The sequence below is a fragment of the Carcharodon carcharias genome, chromosome 8 (genome assembly GCF_017639515.1).
Source record: "Carcharodon carcharias isolate sCarCar2 chromosome 8, sCarCar2.pri, whole genome shotgun sequence".
Classification (NCBI taxonomy): domain Eukaryota; kingdom Metazoa; phylum Chordata; class Chondrichthyes; order Lamniformes; family Lamnidae; genus Carcharodon; species Carcharodon carcharias.
Window position 1 is genome coordinate 14,975,587 of NC_054474.1, and position 16,437 is coordinate 14,992,023.

At 47.1% G+C, this 16,437-nt stretch overlaps 1 protein-coding gene across 1 annotated transcript in view; it reads left to right on the plus strand.

Annotated features, from left to right (window-relative positions):
- Nucleotides 1-1,196: 1,196 nt before the first annotated feature.
- LOC121281261 (platelet-derived growth factor receptor beta-like) overlaps nucleotides 1,197-16,437 on the plus strand; it is a 79,388-nt gene continuing 64,147 nt past the window's right edge. The window contains exon 1 of the mRNA XM_041194101.1: nucleotides 1,197-1,354. The gene's annotated coding sequence lies outside the window, so the exon portion shown is untranslated. The remainder of the gene's footprint in view (nucleotides 1,355-16,437) is intronic.

Here is a 16,437-nt window from a genome sequence, read left to right on the forward strand (position 1 = left end):
CTGTCTGTCTCGCTTCACAATTCGCCCCTCTTATCAGTGAAGGTTCTGTAGTGCCAACAGTGGTCAGAGGTTGGAATTACAGCGTGACATGTTTACATAATGAATTTTCATTACAAAATGGGCTCAGGCAACTATTACGGAAATACAAAAATAAGGATCGAATGCGTGGCCTTAAAATGGGTACTGACCTTGGTCCAATAATATTGTCCCACTTTACCTGAATCTTGCGACTCCCTATGTACAACACCACATCAGATTCATGCAAAGAGTGAATTAGATACTGGCTGTAAAAACAGACAGAAATCCTATTCATTAAAGACAAGCATCTCCGACAAAAAAAACTCAAATAATTGGAATTAAAGTCAAATTAAGTTTGACTTCCTGAATAGTTAAGGGGGAATTAGACACAGGACAACATTCCTTGCTGATAGAGGGTTAAAGTCAGGATGGACTAGGAATTTATAAGCTCACCACTACAGTCCTTAATTTTTTCCATATGTAACCTTGCATGTGTCAGCCTCTCTAACCAGGGGCTAAATGTGTTTAAATTTGTGATTCCAGTCACTATTTCTTGCTTACAATGTGCCTCATGTCGACATCTTATGTCAAACTGTGTTAATGAAAGAACTTGCACTTGGTACTCTTCAGGAGGGAGGGAGGGAGGGGGTGGGGGGTAAACAACATTGATGGTTTTATAAAATAACGATACAACTCTAGGGCTAAACCGAGGTCTGATGCCGATTCAATGACCGTGAGTCAACGCTTGGCGTTGGAGAGGCAGTATTCTCAACATCCTTTTTAAATCCCACACACACACACACACACTCACACGCACAAAAAAAAAGTTGGGCAGATTGCTAGACTGGGAAGGGAATTGTCTCAGAGTTGGGGAACTGAGATCAGGAGGGGAGGAAACCAGTTACAGTTCACCATCCTCCCGCTCCAATATTCAGGAGCTGAGTCTTTTTCTTCCAAGTTTCAGGAACTTTTTTTTCTCTGTCTTTCTCTCTCTCTTTCTTGTGTTGTATTTTTAAACACAGGCGGAACCCTCCTCAACGAGCAAAATAGCAACTTTATGTTCTCCAGCTGAGTTCGCTCGGACTTTTAGTGGGAAGAAAAACATTAGAGATTTTTTTTCTCTTTCCCCCCCCCCCACCTCTCTCTCTCTCTCTCTCTCTCTGTGTTCCCCCTCCCCCGTCACAACAAGACTTGCAGCCGATTCCACCACAAGCCTGGGAGTTGACTTAAAGTTTGTTGTTGTGGGATCCGCAACCTCCATCCATGTAGTTTTACTGGAGAAACCGAAGGACTCGGCTCTTCGCAAGAGGAGAATCTGCCGGCGTTGGGTTACCAGGTGAGGTCGAGTCTGAACGATCAGCGCATCGCGCGTCAGATAACCTGGGGGTAAACTGCTGACTTGTTCCCTAAAGTTTGGTGGGGTTGGAAAACCTGGTTCAGCCTCTTAAGAGTTTGGATTTTCTGCTTGTAATTCTCAACCACCTGGAGTTTGTCCACCACCCCCCACCCCGGTAGTGCTGTGACAATCTGTGTATGGATGGGTTTGCTCACAGTTGAACGTCTGAGACAATTAGAAGGACCAGAAGAGGAGATGAGATCGGGAATGCACAGTCTGAAAGGGAGGTGCGAGCAGATTCAATAGGAACTCTTAAAAGGGAACTGGACAAGTTCTTGAAGGATGGGGAGTTGGCGGGGGTGGGGGGAGTGGGATGGGATGGGGAGTTTGGGGGGGGTGGAATGGGGAGTTAGGGGTGTAGGATGGGGAGTTGGGGGGTGGGATGGGGAGTTGTGTGGTGTGGGATGGGAAGTTGGGGGGTGGGATGGGGAGTTGGGGGTGGGATGGGGAGTTGGGGGAGGGTGGGATGGGGAGTTGGGGGGATGGGATGGGGAGTTGGGGTGTGGGGGGATGGGGAGTTGGGGGGGTTGGTGGGATGGGGAGTTGGATGTTGGTGGGATGGGGAGTTGAGGGGTGTGGGATGGGGAGTTGCGGGTGGGATGGGGAGTTGGGGGAGGGTGGGATGGGGAGTTGGGGGGTGTGGGCTGGGAAGTTGGGGGTGGGATGGGGAGTTGAGGGGTGTGGGATGGGGAGTTGCGGGTGGGATGGGTAGTTGGGGGAGGGTGGGATGGGGAGTTGGGGTTGGTGGGATGGGGAGTTGGGGTTGGTGGGATGGGGAGTTGGGGGGGGTGGTGGGATGGGGAGTTGGGAGAGTGGTGTGATGGGGAGTTGGTGGGGTTGGTGGGATGGGGAGTTGGGGGGGGGGGGTGGTGGGATGGGGAGTTGGGGATGGGAAACGTCAAGCGATGGGGAAAGAGCAGGGAGAATGGGCCGAATTGGGTAACTGACTGTAAGAGCAGACAGTCACGATGGATCAAAATAAAAGTACAATACTGCAGATGCTGGAAATCTGAAACGAAAACAGAAAATGTTGGAAAAACTCAGCAGGTCTGGCAGCATCTGTGGAGAGAGAAACAGAGTTAACATTTCGAGCTCGTATGACTCTTCTTCAGAGCTCTGGAGATGGTTCATACGGACTCAAAACGATAGGTCAGAAGGTTGCAGCCTGTACTGACCAGTTCTATGATACAGCTCTTGGTATATTCACTTCAGAAGGTTGTAGTGAATTAGTGGAATGTGTTGGCGGAGCTAAACGGGATGGAGTTCCTCTACGTGTTTAAATAGTTAAAACAATTAGGCTGATGGCTTTAATTAGGTACATTCTTCTGCAAATTGTCATCTTCTTCTGTTAGATCTTCACAATGAGTTTGCCTGGTTTTTTCTCCCTCTGTTTCTTCGAAACAGGAAAAGGGAATTTTTGAGAGCCTGGTGTTGTGTGTGTAAAATGACTTGTCATGGGCTTGGCTTGTCTCTGTTGGGATCCAAGTGTCTCGCTGGAGATTATTCCTGGAGTTTGGCAGGCACAAATGGATGCGTTCCAGAAACATGAGTGGGTTGGAAGCAAAAAGTTCTTGTAGAATGAAGTGGGTTTTGCCATCGACTCTCAGCTATATAACCAGACATGCTCACTTCCTTGCTCGGTTACTGGCCTATTGACAGGGAGATGGAACCATAAAATCTTCATGATCACTGAAAAGTACAAATCCTGAATTTGGCAATATCCAGTGTTGAGTGGTGAAAATCAACTGTGAGGCTTGAATATAAGATGGACATGAAGAGGTGAAGAGTTTGGGAGAAACTATGGTGCATTGTCTTTAATCCTTACCTCTTTGACCAAGCTTTTAGTCAGCTGTCCTCAAAGCTCCTCACCTGGCTCCTTGGGTAAATTTTGTTTGATAAACCTCCTGTTAGAAGCCATTGGAAGTTTTACTGTACTGAAGGCACCATATAAATGCATGTTGCTGTTGTGGTGGTGATGGTGAGAATGTGGAACTCTCTGCTGCATTGAGCAGTTGAAGAAGAGAGCATTAATGCATCTGAGGGAGGCTTAGAATTACATTGAATTTTACAGCTTTGCCACAGGCCTTTCAGCTCAGTGTGTCTATGTCACGTGAACCTCTTCCCACCTTACCCCACATAACCCGTCAACAAAACCCTCACACTTATTGAAGTTTCCCTAAATACACTTACATTATTTGCCTCAACTACTCCATGATCTCATTGAATGTCCAAGGGACTAACTGGCTTATCCTTGTTCCTTTGTCCCTATTGCTAGTGAGTTCCAGATTCTCACCACTCTCTTAGGTAAATATGTTTCTCCTGAATTCCTTATTGGATTAGTTATATATTTATGGCTTGATTCGCACATGAAGGGGTAGGGGATAGAGGGATTGGGGGAGGAAGAGGAGGGGAGGCTTGTGCAGAGAATAAAAACTGGCATTGACCAGTTGGGCTGAATGGCCTGTTTCAGCCCATAGAATCTAAATCCAGGGCACATAAGCCAGTGTTTAAATATTAGCTTCACATTTCTCAAACTTAAGTTGGTTGTTAGTTTTCTGCCCGTTAATGAACATTATCCAAGTCTTAGCTTATTGGGAAAATAGTTTGGCCTTTTATTTAAGATGGTGTTTGTCTCATAATCCAAATAAAACAACAACAACCTATATTAATACTGCACATCCAGCCTGGTAAAGCATTCTCAGGTGCTGCACACAGCAATTATCAACTTGGACACTGAGCCACATTAGGAGGCATTAGGGCAGATAACCAAAAGCTTGGTCAAGAGGTAGGTTTTAAGGAGTGTCTTAAAGGAGGAGAGAGAGGTAAAGAGGTGGAGATGTTTAGGGAGGGAATTCCAGAGACTAAGGCCTTGGTTGCTGAAATCATGGCTTTGATGATGGAATGAAGGAATTGGGGGACCGTCAAGAGGTACAGGCCTAGTGCCGATGCCTCTTATTGTCAAGCTGGCAGGCACCATTATCTGGACCCTCAATGGCACCAGGAATCAGGGAGCACCTAGTGATTGTGATACTACAGAGTGAATTACCACAGCAAGGGAGGAAGGCAGTCGTGTGGAACAGCAATGCTGGATCATAGCAAATTCAGGAAAACGGCAAAGTCTACACAGAATGAGAACCGTTTCAGCTGTACCTTGAATGAGAATGAAATGAGAAGATATGAGGTGTGTGTACTGTCAATAAGTAACATAATGACCGTATCATTTCTTGAGACGTGCGTAACACCAGCAAGTCCAAAATTTTTTGCTCATCTCTAGTCATCCTGAGGAGGTGGTGGGGGCTGATGTTGCTGCAATCTTGTTGTATTTTTTGTAGCAAGCTTGGTACAACTGAGCGGCCATTTCAGAGGCCAGTTAAGAGTCAACTACATTGATGTGGGACTGGGGTCACATCTAGGCCCAGACTGGGTAAGGACGGCAGATTTCCTCCTCTAAAGGACATTAGTGAACCAGTTGGATTCTTACGACAATCCAGCAGCTTCATAGTCACTTTTACTTAGGCCAACTCATGATGCCATAGTGAACATTCCTCAATTTAGATCATGTTGCATTAAATTGGTGGTTTGTTTTCTTTCAAATGTCCAATTGTCCACATATGTAGTGTATATCTCAAAATGATCATGCTTCAGTCTGAGACAGAAAGCAGACAGAGTTTGTTGAGAGGCCAAGGATAGATCCTTGGGGGAGCCCCCCAAAGTGATTTGAGAGTCAGGTACAAAGAGAAACCATTGCTAGAGATGCTGAATTAGGATTGTATGGTTAAGAGTGGAGTCAAATGAAAGCAGTGCCACTAAGTTGGGGAATAGAGGAGAGACATTGGAAGAGGATGCCCTGGTGAACTCTGTCGAAAAGGTTGAAGAAAGAGAGAAAACACCACGATAACAATCACAGTGAATCTCATTGGGACTTTGTGGATGTTACACATTGTGAATAAATACAAATTAGTGAAGGGCCAAGAAACCAGTAGGCAGTACAGTATGTGCTAAATGGTACAGCACGCTGATTAGGAGAGAGGGCGAGGGTTTAGAGTGTGTTTTAAGCAGGACAGAGTGTGATTGCTCACACACAGCTCCAGATAACTCTCAGAGTGGCTCCAAGGCTACTCACCATGCCCCGAGAGGAAGCCATTGCTCCTCAGAGGGCTTTAAAGGGGCAGGAAGGAGGAAGCCAGCTGAGTTTTGGGCTTAAGGGAAGAGTAAGGATTGGAAACTTCAAGCTGATCGAATTGAAATTGTCAGGATTATGAAGGGAATTAATTAAGGAAAGCAGCACCAGGTGAATTCCTGGCTATTCATCGCCGGGGAAACAACTTAAAATTTACAAAATTTGGGAAGTCCCGATTAGAGGGAGTTGCAGGAACCCAGATACCTGGAGGTGTACAAATACAAATTATTGAAGGTGGCAGAACAAGTTGATCAGGCTCAAAAACAACAATTGCTGGAAAAACTCAACAGGTCTGACAACATCTGTGGAGAAAAAGACAAGAGTTAACGTTTTGAGTCCATATGACTCTCTTCAAAACTAAAGAGAAGTAAAAATGTGGTGAAATATATACTGTTTAAGGGGGGTGGGGGAGGTGAAGCTGGATAGAAGGCCAGTGATAGGTGGAAGCAAAGGAGAGATTGAAAAAGATGTCATAAACAAAAGGTGGAAGGGGTGTTGATAGTGGTGATGCTGGCTAAAGGAGGTGCTAATGGTGACATTAAAAGTAGAAAGCAGGATGAGCAAGTGACAGATGGCCCTAGTGGGGGTAGGGTGGGGGGAGGGGACGGTGTGGGAGAAAAGATCGAAATAGGCTAAAAGGAGGGGATAAAACAATGAATGGAAATAAATTTTAAAAATAACAATACTAGAAATAGGTGGGAAAAAATATATATATGAAAATTAAAAAATAAATATTTGAAAAAAAGGGATCAAAAAAGGGTGAGGATAGGGGAGAGAGTTCATGATCCGAAGTTGTTGAACTCAATATTCAGTCTGGAAGGCTGTAAAGTGCCTAGTCAGAAGATGAGGTGCTGTTCCTCCAGTTTGCGTTGGGCTTCACTGGAACAATGCAGCAAGCCAAGGACGGACATGTGGGCTTGAGAGCAGAGTGGAGTGTTGAAATGGCAAGCGACAGGGAGGTCTGGGTCATGCTTGTGGACAGACCGAAGGTGTTCCGCAAAGCGGTCACCCAGTCTGTGTTTGGTCTCTCCAATGGAGAGGAGACTGCATTGGGAGCAACGAATGCAGTAGTCTAAATTGGGGGAAGTGCAAGTGAAGTCCTGCTTCACTTGAAATGAGTGTTTGGGCCCTTGGACGGTGAGGAGGGGGGAAATAAAGGGGCAGGTGTTGCACCTTCTGTGGTTGCATGGGAAGGTGCTGTGGGAGGGGGTTGAGGTGTTAGGGGTGATGGAGGAATGGCCTAGGGTCTCCCAGAGGGAACATTCCCTATGGAATGCCGACAGCGGGGGTGAAGGGAAGATGTGTTTGGTGGTGGCATCAAGCTGGAGAAAGCGTTGTGGGAGAGGGCCTGAGTAGGACTGGAACAAGGTTGATCAGGCTGTTTTTATTTTAAAGAGAAGCTAAATGTAATCCTTGGATTTTTCAATAGAGACCCAGGATAGCAAAGCGAGAAATTGTATAAACCTTTATAAATCACTGGTTAGGCCCCAGCTGAAATATCCATTTCTGGGCTCCACACTTCAGGAAGGATGTCAGGGCCTTCGCGAGATTGGAAAGGAGATTTACCAGAATGGCACCTGGGATAAGGGTCTTCAGTGATGTGGAGAGACTGGAGAAGCCCGAATTGCTCACCTTCGAACAGAGAAGATTAAGGGGGCATTTGATAGAGGGGATAGTATTCAAAATGGAATTGGATAAATACTTGAAGGGAAAAGTTTGCAGGGCCTTGTGCAAAGAGCAGCGGAAAATAGGACTAATTGTATGGCTCTTTCAAAGAACTGGCACAGGCACAATGGGCCAAATGGCCACTTTCTTTGCTGTATCATGCTATGATTCTATAGTCTGTTGGGACAATGAGTAAAGGAGCCTTCAGCCGATTACTAACCAGCAGAAGCTTTTGTGGTCCCAGCTGGCATCTCCTGTCTGAGATGAGTTAGCTATTCTGAGCAGTAACACATTGCGTCTGAGTCCGAAAGTCATGCATTCAAATCCCGCGTCAAAAAGTTGAGCACAAATGCTGGCTTGTACACCCAGTTCAAAACAGAGGGAGCGTGCTGCACTGTCGGAGGGGCAGTGCTGAGGGAGCGTGCTGCACTGTCAGAGTTTCAGTACCGAGGGAGTGCTGCACTGTCAGAGGGTCAGTACCGAGGGAGTGCTGCACTGTCAGAGGATTAGGGAATGTATTTATGGAAGGTCTGTGGAGGGTGAAGGGTGAGGGAAGGCCTAGACAGAGGACAGGCTCAGGGTGATGCTGAGAGGAGTCAGTCCTCCTGGTCCGATAATTCCTGGGCCTCCTGCCAATACCAGCTTCTACAGGCCTTCATTACCAGTCTGGCAACAATTTGATTTCAAAATTCACGTTCTTGTTTTCAAATCCCTCCCTATCTTCATTAACTCCTCCAGCCCTATCACCCTGCATGACCTCTCCTCTATTTCTTGCCATTCCCAAATTTAATCGCTCTAGCATTTGCGGCTGTGTCTTCAGTTACTTTGACCCTGAGCTCTGGAAGTTCATCCCTAATCCTCTTCATCTGTCTCTCTCTCTCTTCTTTAAAGACGCGCCTTAAAACCTACATCTTTGACGAAGCTTTTAGTCACTCGTCTTCACATCCTCTTATGTGTCAAAGTTCCTTTGATAATCAACAGCAACTTGCATCTATATAGCCTTTATATAACCTTTTAACACTAAAACATTTCAAAGCACTTAATTGGAGTATTATTAAGCAAAATTTGACACTGAGTCATGTAAGTAGATATTGAGCAGATAATGGAGTTTACATAGACTTGAAGATGGGAGGCCACCCAGGGAAATGTTGGGATGGTTGAGTCTAGAGGTAACAAAGGCCACAATGAAGGTTTTCAATAGCAGAGGAACACAGGCGGAGGCAGAGTCTGGCAATGTTAGGCACGTAAAAATAGATACTCTTAGTGATGGTGCGGATATGTGCTTAGAAGCTCGTCTCAGGGTCAAATATGACACTTCTCTCGTTAATCATCTTGGGATATTTTCTTGGTTCATTAATGTCCTTTAGAGAAGGAAATCTGCCATCCTTAACCATTCTGGGCCTAGATGTGGCTACAGTCCCACACCAATGTGGTTGACACCTAACTGCCCTCTGAAATAACCCAACCAGCCGCTCAGTTGTATCAAGCCTATTACAAAAATGCAACACGGACTGCAGTGGTTCACCAAGGCGGCCATCATCACCCCCCCAGGATGACTAGAGATGGTCAATAAATTCTGGATTTGCCAGTGACACCCACTTCCCAAGGACGATACAGTTATTATGTTGCTTCATGTTTAAAGCGGCATATAAAGTTGGTTGTTGTTGATTGAGGCTGTGGTTAAAATTGAGAGGGTGGTGTCCTGACAGGATGTGACTTCAACTATTGAAAATTAGGCCCCCTCACCAACGGTTGACTTCCCTGTGCCTGAATTCAAGTGGGACGGGGTGGGGGGGGGGTGTGTGTGCGGGGTGCACAGATCTCACGTGCTAGCCCCCTTAACATTTCCCACCGGCACCATTTACAGAGGGCGCAGAGGATGAGGTGAGAAAATCAGCCCTAGGGTGGGACTCAAACCCACGGCCTCCTTGATTCATAGGCGAGAGCACTGCCAACTGAGCCACGTCCGACAAGAATAATGGGCTTTTCCACACTCCCTACAAGTTCTCACGTTAAGAAAAATGGTGAGGCGGGGCTGGCTTGGGAAGTGTATATTTTTCTTCAAGTGCCCATCAGCTGCTGATTTATGTAACATTCCTGGTTAAAGGAAAACCTTTCACACACTAACATCGGCCTGACACAGAACTGTTCCCTATCAAAATGAGCTGACTGCAATCATTCCTGCCCGTTCAAATTTATTCTATCCCTTGGTGTTCTTTGTTTCTGTGTGCCCTAACTTATTTTTATGTTATTCCTTTTCCAATACTGAGTGTGACCAGCAACATTTTTTAAATAAAAGCCACAAGATGCAGGTAGACACAGATTCAATTCAGTCGTGACAGAGGTACGTAGAAGCAGAGACAGAGAGAGAGAGAACAATACCTTAGCCCCTCCTTACCCTCACCACTCTGTAATTTCCTCCAGTCCTATAACCCTCTGAGATATCTGTGCTCCTCTAATTCTGGCCTCTTAAGCATCCTTGAGTTTAATCACTCCACCCTTGATGCTGCGTTTCAGCTATCTGTCCTCTAAGCTCTGGAATTCCCCTCTCTAAACCTCTCAGCATCTCTCTCCTCCTTTCAAATGTTCCTTGAAACCTGCCTCTTTTTCCAGGTTTTTGACCACCTGTCCTAATACCTCCTCGCAACTAGATGTTGAATTTTATTCAGTTACAATTCCGCGAAGCATCTTGGGCATTTTACTGCATTAAAGGGGCAATGTAAGTATAAGCTGTTGTTGTAGAGTGACTGTAATGAGATAAGGGCACAGCTGAAGAGAAACTAAGGGGACATGTGAAGAGAGGGAGGAATAAAGACTGAGAGAGAGATGGAGTGTACAGACTGAGAAACATGCAACGGGCAGAGACACAGGCAGACACAGGCAGAAAGAGATGGACATGCTCACTCACATTCATACTGGAACACTCCCAGACACAAACACAGTCACACACGCACGCACACTCACCCGCACACTCTTTCTCACACATAGATGTACACAGGCAGAAAGAGATGGACTCATGCTTTTTTTGTTCACTCACGCTCACGCTTGCGCAAACGCATTCACTCACACACTCGTGCACACGCACTGACATACACTCTCTCACGTGCACATGCACTCACTCACAAACTCTCTTGCACAAACACGTCTTAGGCAGTCTCTCGGGATCAAGGATGACTTGCTTCCACTCCAGCTCAATAGATTCTGAGACAATCAGTCCAACACGCGATCTTCAGACTCTTGTCACATGCGAGGTGGGCCGATGGGTTCTTTGGAGGTGCATGCACTCCCTTCTTTGCCTCGACTTTGCCTCTGCACATTCCTGACAAAGTCTCTCTGTGCCCAGTGTCTTCCCGGATGAGCCTTCTCCATTCGGCCAGGGTCTCCCATCAGGAAACAGCGATATTTGACCTCTTCAGGGATGCTTTGAGGACATCCCTAAGGTGTTTCAGTTGTCTCCCTGGGAATCTTCGCCATGACTGGGTTTCGAGTAGAGCAGTTGCTTCAGGACTTTGGTGTCTGACATATAAATGACATGTCCCGCACAGCGGAGCTGGTTTTGAGTGATAGCGCCTCAATACAGGGCATGTTGGCTTGGGAAACAATGCTGCAGTCAGACTGCCTTTCTTGCCAATGGATTTGGAGAATCTTGCAAAGGCGTCACTGGTGATAGTAGCGCTTTGAAGTGCCTGCTGAAGATTTTCCAAGTCTCTGAAGCATATAGGAGCCACAGGGATCACTGTCTGCCGCAGGGAAGATGATTAAAGATCCTTTTCAATTGCCTCCTCCCAGTGGGTGACAAACTCCTTCCAGAGTCACAGTGAGGGTTTCTCCCATTGACAGGCAAGATCTTCACTGCAAGGAACAGCACCAAGACACGCACCCACACACACACCAACGCGCACACACCAATGCACACGCCACCGTGCGCCCCTACACATGCACACCACACGCATACCACTACACAAGTGCACACACGCTCACACTCGCTTGCTCACTCGCACACTGCACAAACACGCACACACCCTCACTCTCACTCTCCCTCTTCCACACACAACACCATAACCAATGGATCAGTTCTAAGCCCTGCAGTCCTGCCACATCCAGTCGTGAATGATGGTGGACAATTAAACAACTCGCTGGAAGAGGAGACTCCACAAATATCCCCATCCTCAATGATGGGGGAGCCCAGCACATCAGTGCAAAAGATAAGGTTGAAGCATTCGCAACAATCTTCAGCCAGAAGTGCAGAGTGGGTGATCCATCTCTGGCCCCTCCAGAGGTCCCCAGTATCACAGATGCCAGTCTTCAGCCAATTCGATTCACTCCAAGTGATATCAAGAAACAGCTGAAGGCACTGAATACTGCAAAAGCTATGGGCCCTGACAATATTCCAGCAATAGTACTGAAGACTTGTGCTCCAGAACTTGCCGCGTCTCTAGCCAAGCTGTTCCAATACAGCTACAACACTGGCATCTACCCAGCTATGTGGAAAATTTCCTGGCTATGTCCTGTACACAAAAAGCAGGACAAATCCAACCCGGCCAATTACCGCCCCATCAGTCTACTCTCCATTATCAGTAAAGTGATGGAAGGGAGTCATCAACAGTGCTATCAAGCGGCACTTGCTTAGCAATAATCTGCTCACTGATGCCCAGTTTGGATTCTGCCAAGGCCATTCAGCTTCTGACCTCATTACAGCCTTGGTTCAAACATGGGCAAATGAACTGAGCTCCAGAAGTGAGGTGAGAGTGGCTGCCTTTGACATCAAGGCAGCATTTGACCAAGTGTGACATCAAGGAGCCCTAGCAAAACTGGAGTCAGTGGGAATCAGGGGAAAATTCTCCACTGGTTGGAGCCATACCTAGCACAAAGGAAGATGGTTGTGGCTGTTGGAGGTCAGTCATCTCAGCTCCAGGCCATCACTGCAGGAGTTCCTCAGAGTAGTGTCCGAGGCCTAACCATCTTCAGCTGCTTCATCAATGATCATCATAAGGTCAGAAGCAGGGGTGTTCGCTGATGATTGCACAATGTACAGCACCATTCGCGACTCCTCAGATACTGAAGCAGTCCATGTCCTAGTGCAGCAAGACCTGGACAATATCCAGGATTGGGCTGAAAATTGGCAAGTAACATTTGCGCCACACAAGGTCCAGGCAATGAACATTTCCAATAAGAGAGAATCCAGCCATCCCCCCTTGACATTCAGTGGCATTACCATCACTGAATCCCCCACTATCAATATCCTGGGGGTTACCATTGACCAGAAGCTGAACTGGACTAGCCATATAAATACTGTGGCTACAAGAGCAGGCCAGAGGCTAGGAATCGTGCATGAGAAAATCACCTCCTGACTCCCAAAAGCCTGTCCCCATCTACAAGACACAAGTCAGGAGTGTAATAGAATACTCCCCATTTGCCTGAATGAGTGCAGCTCCAACAACACTCAAAGATGTTTGACACCATCCAGGACAAAGCAGCCACTTGATTGGCACCACATCCACATTCACTCCCTCCACCCTGACGCACAGAGGCAGCAGTGTGTACCATCTACAAAATGCAGTCCTGAAACTCACCAAAGCTCCTTCAACAGCACCTTCAAAACCCACGACCGCTACCATCTAGCAGGACAAGGACAGCAGACATATTGGAACACCACCACCTGGAAGTTCTCTTCCAAGCCACTCACCATCCTGACTTGGAAATATATCGCTGTTCCTTCACTGTCACTGGGTCAAAATCAGGGAGCTCCCTCCCTAACAGCACTGTGGGTGTACCTACACCACAGGGACTGCAGCGGTTCAAGAAGGCAGCTCACCTCCACCTTTTCAAGGGCAATTAGGGATGGACAATAAATGCTGGCCCAGCCAGCGATGCCCACGTCCCATAAATGAATAAAAACCTGCGTGTGCGCGCACACATACACACACTCTCTCTCTCACTCCCACACACACGCTCTCTCACTCCCACACGCACACAGGAAGCTAACTAGACCAATTTGCTTGCTTTGTTTATCGACACAGTGTTTATTCCAGTGCAGTCTGATATAAGTATATCAGCGAGAAAGGGGGAACTGAATGAACTTCCTGTCCTGGGGACCAATGGTATTTCTGCGTTCTCTGAAGCCGCCTTAAAATCTGACCTGACCTGTGCACCCTGTAGACCCAGTGAACCACTCCGTGAAGGCGACAGTACAGAAACAGGCTATTCGGCCCAACTGTTCTATGCTAGTGATTACACACCACTCCGACAATATGCGAAATTACGAGGGATTTTGATAGTTTCCACTGGTAAGTGAGTGAGTAACTAGATGCCATAAATTTCAAATGATTGACACAAGAACTAGAGAGGAAATGAGAAGAGATTTCTCCACACAGTGGGTTGTTAAGATCTAGAACACAGTACATGAAAGTATTGCACAAGAAGATTTCATAAGAGAATACAATTGGACACTTACTTGAGGGGACCCCTTTGCAGTGCTAATAGATAAAAAGGCTGAAGTGTGATACTAAATTGAATGGTCCTTTCAAAAAGCTGGCATAAGCATGATGGGCTGAGTGGCCTCATTCAGTGCTGCAAGATTCTATGATTAAATAAAAACATCAGATCAAAGAAATAGGAGCAGGAGTAGATCATCTGGCCGCTTGATGCAGCTCTGCAAATCAATAACATTGTGGCTGGCCTGACTGTGGGCTTAACTCCACTTTCCTGCCTGTCCCCCCATAACACTTGACTCACTTGTCGATCAAAAATCTGTCCAACTCAGCCTTGATTCAGTGACCCAACCTCCACTGCTCCCTGGGACCGAAAATTCCAAAGATTAACAACCCTCTGAGAGAAGGAATTCCTCCGCATCTCGGTCTTAAACAGCAGACACCTTGTTTCGAAACTGTGTGCCCCTAACTTCATCTGACCCCCATCAACATAATCCCCACTTCCTTTCCCCCCCCACCCCGCCCCCCCCCCCCCCCTCATGTTAATTCCAAGCCTCTTCAATCCTTGGACTGATTTTAAAAAAAGAAACCTTCCCAAGCTGGCTTAGAGTCACAAGATCGTCAGGGACAATTTTATTTCGCTCTTCTCCCCCCACGTTTGTCACTGGAGAGTGTTCCGGGGAAGCAGCCAGTCACGGTTGTGGATTGGCCCTGGTTATCGGGGATAATCGGGGAACGCAGGCCGATGGTTGTGAAGGTTTGGGGAATGGTTTCAGTAAAAAAAAAAGTTCACAGTCAGGATTTGTTGCCAATTGGGTAAAAGGCCACAGATGTGAAGCTGGAGGAAGGGAGTAGGTTTTGCCAGCTCTCTAGGAATACCCAAGATTCTTCCGGAATTGGAGATTAATCTCCAGGATTCTGCTGCAATAGAAAAACATTGGGGTGTTAACAAGTTGCGCTTTTTCTTTCGTTTTATTTTATCAGCTATGACAATATTGGCAATGGGGGGAGAGGGAAAAGGTTGTTTGGTTAAGAGTCGAGGATCATCGGATTGGACAATAAAGGGTGGAATCTTTTCTTGCCTTTGTTTTCAGATGATCATTTCCAATTCCCAACATCAATGGCTTCTGAGCTCTGACTGCCTGAGCGATCTTTCCGGAGGCAGCCAATTAACAGGCAGCCTCTGGGAGCCCCGTCCAATCAGGGACAGTGGGTGGACTGCACAGGCAGGAGAGCCAATCGGAGCTCCTGAGGCCGTGGGCGGTCCCCAGCCCCACCGTTAGAGGTAGGCACTGCCACAGAAGGGTGGGAGACTGCGAAGGGCTGGGGGGGGTGGTGTTGGTGTCTCAAGGTGGAGACGCCCTCTGAATACCTTTTAAAAATAAATTGTGGCCCCAGCTGCCAGGCTGTTTTTGGGCCCAGATTTATTCAAAGATGGAACGATTTGGAGATCGGTTTAGATTTTAGGTAAGGGTATCGAGAGCAAAGTAGTTATTTCAGCTCATGGGGAAGACAAAAACACAGGACCATCAATATAAGATAGTCACTAATAAATCCAATAGGGGATTCTGGAGAAACCTCTTTGCCCAGAGGGAGAGAGATGAGAATGTGGTACAGGGGGGGTTGGGGTGAATCTCATCGATGGATTTGAGGGGAAGCTAGATAAACACATGTGGGAGAAAGGAGTAGAAAGATGCGTTGATAGCAGGGAGATGAAGAGGGATGAGACGACACTTGTATGGAGCATAAACACCGGCATGGACCAGATTGCACCGAATGGATTTTTTCAGTGCCGTACATTCTATGTCCTTGTACAATTTGTGTTTTCACTCCATGTATTTTTGTTGTTCTGGGTCAAGTACGAAAGGAAAAGATTTCAGACGTATCGCAGTAGCATAGAGCGAACCATCTGATGTTTCACATGTACACAAGGTCAGGATCTGCTCTCCAATTCTATCTGAGAGAGTAAATGTTTACTGGTTCCTTATTCCCTTCTCTCGCTGTCTCCATTTGATGATTGGTATCTTTCTCTCGTTTGTGTTTTTAATCTTATCTATTCCTGTCTCCAGTCACCAGCTCCTGCAGCTTACTGTCTCTGAGATGGGACCAGGAGGGTGCCGGTGGGGCTCCTTCACCTGTTTGTGGATGGTGCTGGCTGCTCTCTCAGGGCAACCAGCTGTGCTGTGGGCTCCTTGTTTTGTGCATTCAGAAACTGGGCCCTGACTAGGATATGCCAATGTTCGACCGTCCTCGAATTAAAGATTAACCTTCTGGGCACCACGATTTCTCCGAAACAATGATGGGACAGAGATCTGTGTCTGTGATTCCCCCACATGATGATGGGACAGGGGTCTGTGTCTGTGATTTCCCCCACACGGTGACAGGACAGGGGTCTGTGTCTGTGATTCCCCCACACGGTGATGGGACAGGGGTTTGTGTCTGTGATTCCCCCACACGGTGATGGGACAGGGGTCTGTGTCAGTGATTGCCCCACATGATGATGGGACAGGGGTCTGTGTCTGTGATTCCCCCACACGGTGATGGGACAGGGGTCTGTGTCTGTAATTCCCCCACACGGTGATGGAACAGGGGTCTGTGTTAGTGATTCCCCCACACGGTGATGGGACAGGGGTCTGTTTCTCTGATTTCCCCCACATGGTGATGGGACAGGAGTCTGCGTCTGTGATTTCCCCCACATGGTGATGGGACAGGGGTCTGTGTCTCTGATTTCCCCCACAAGGTGATGG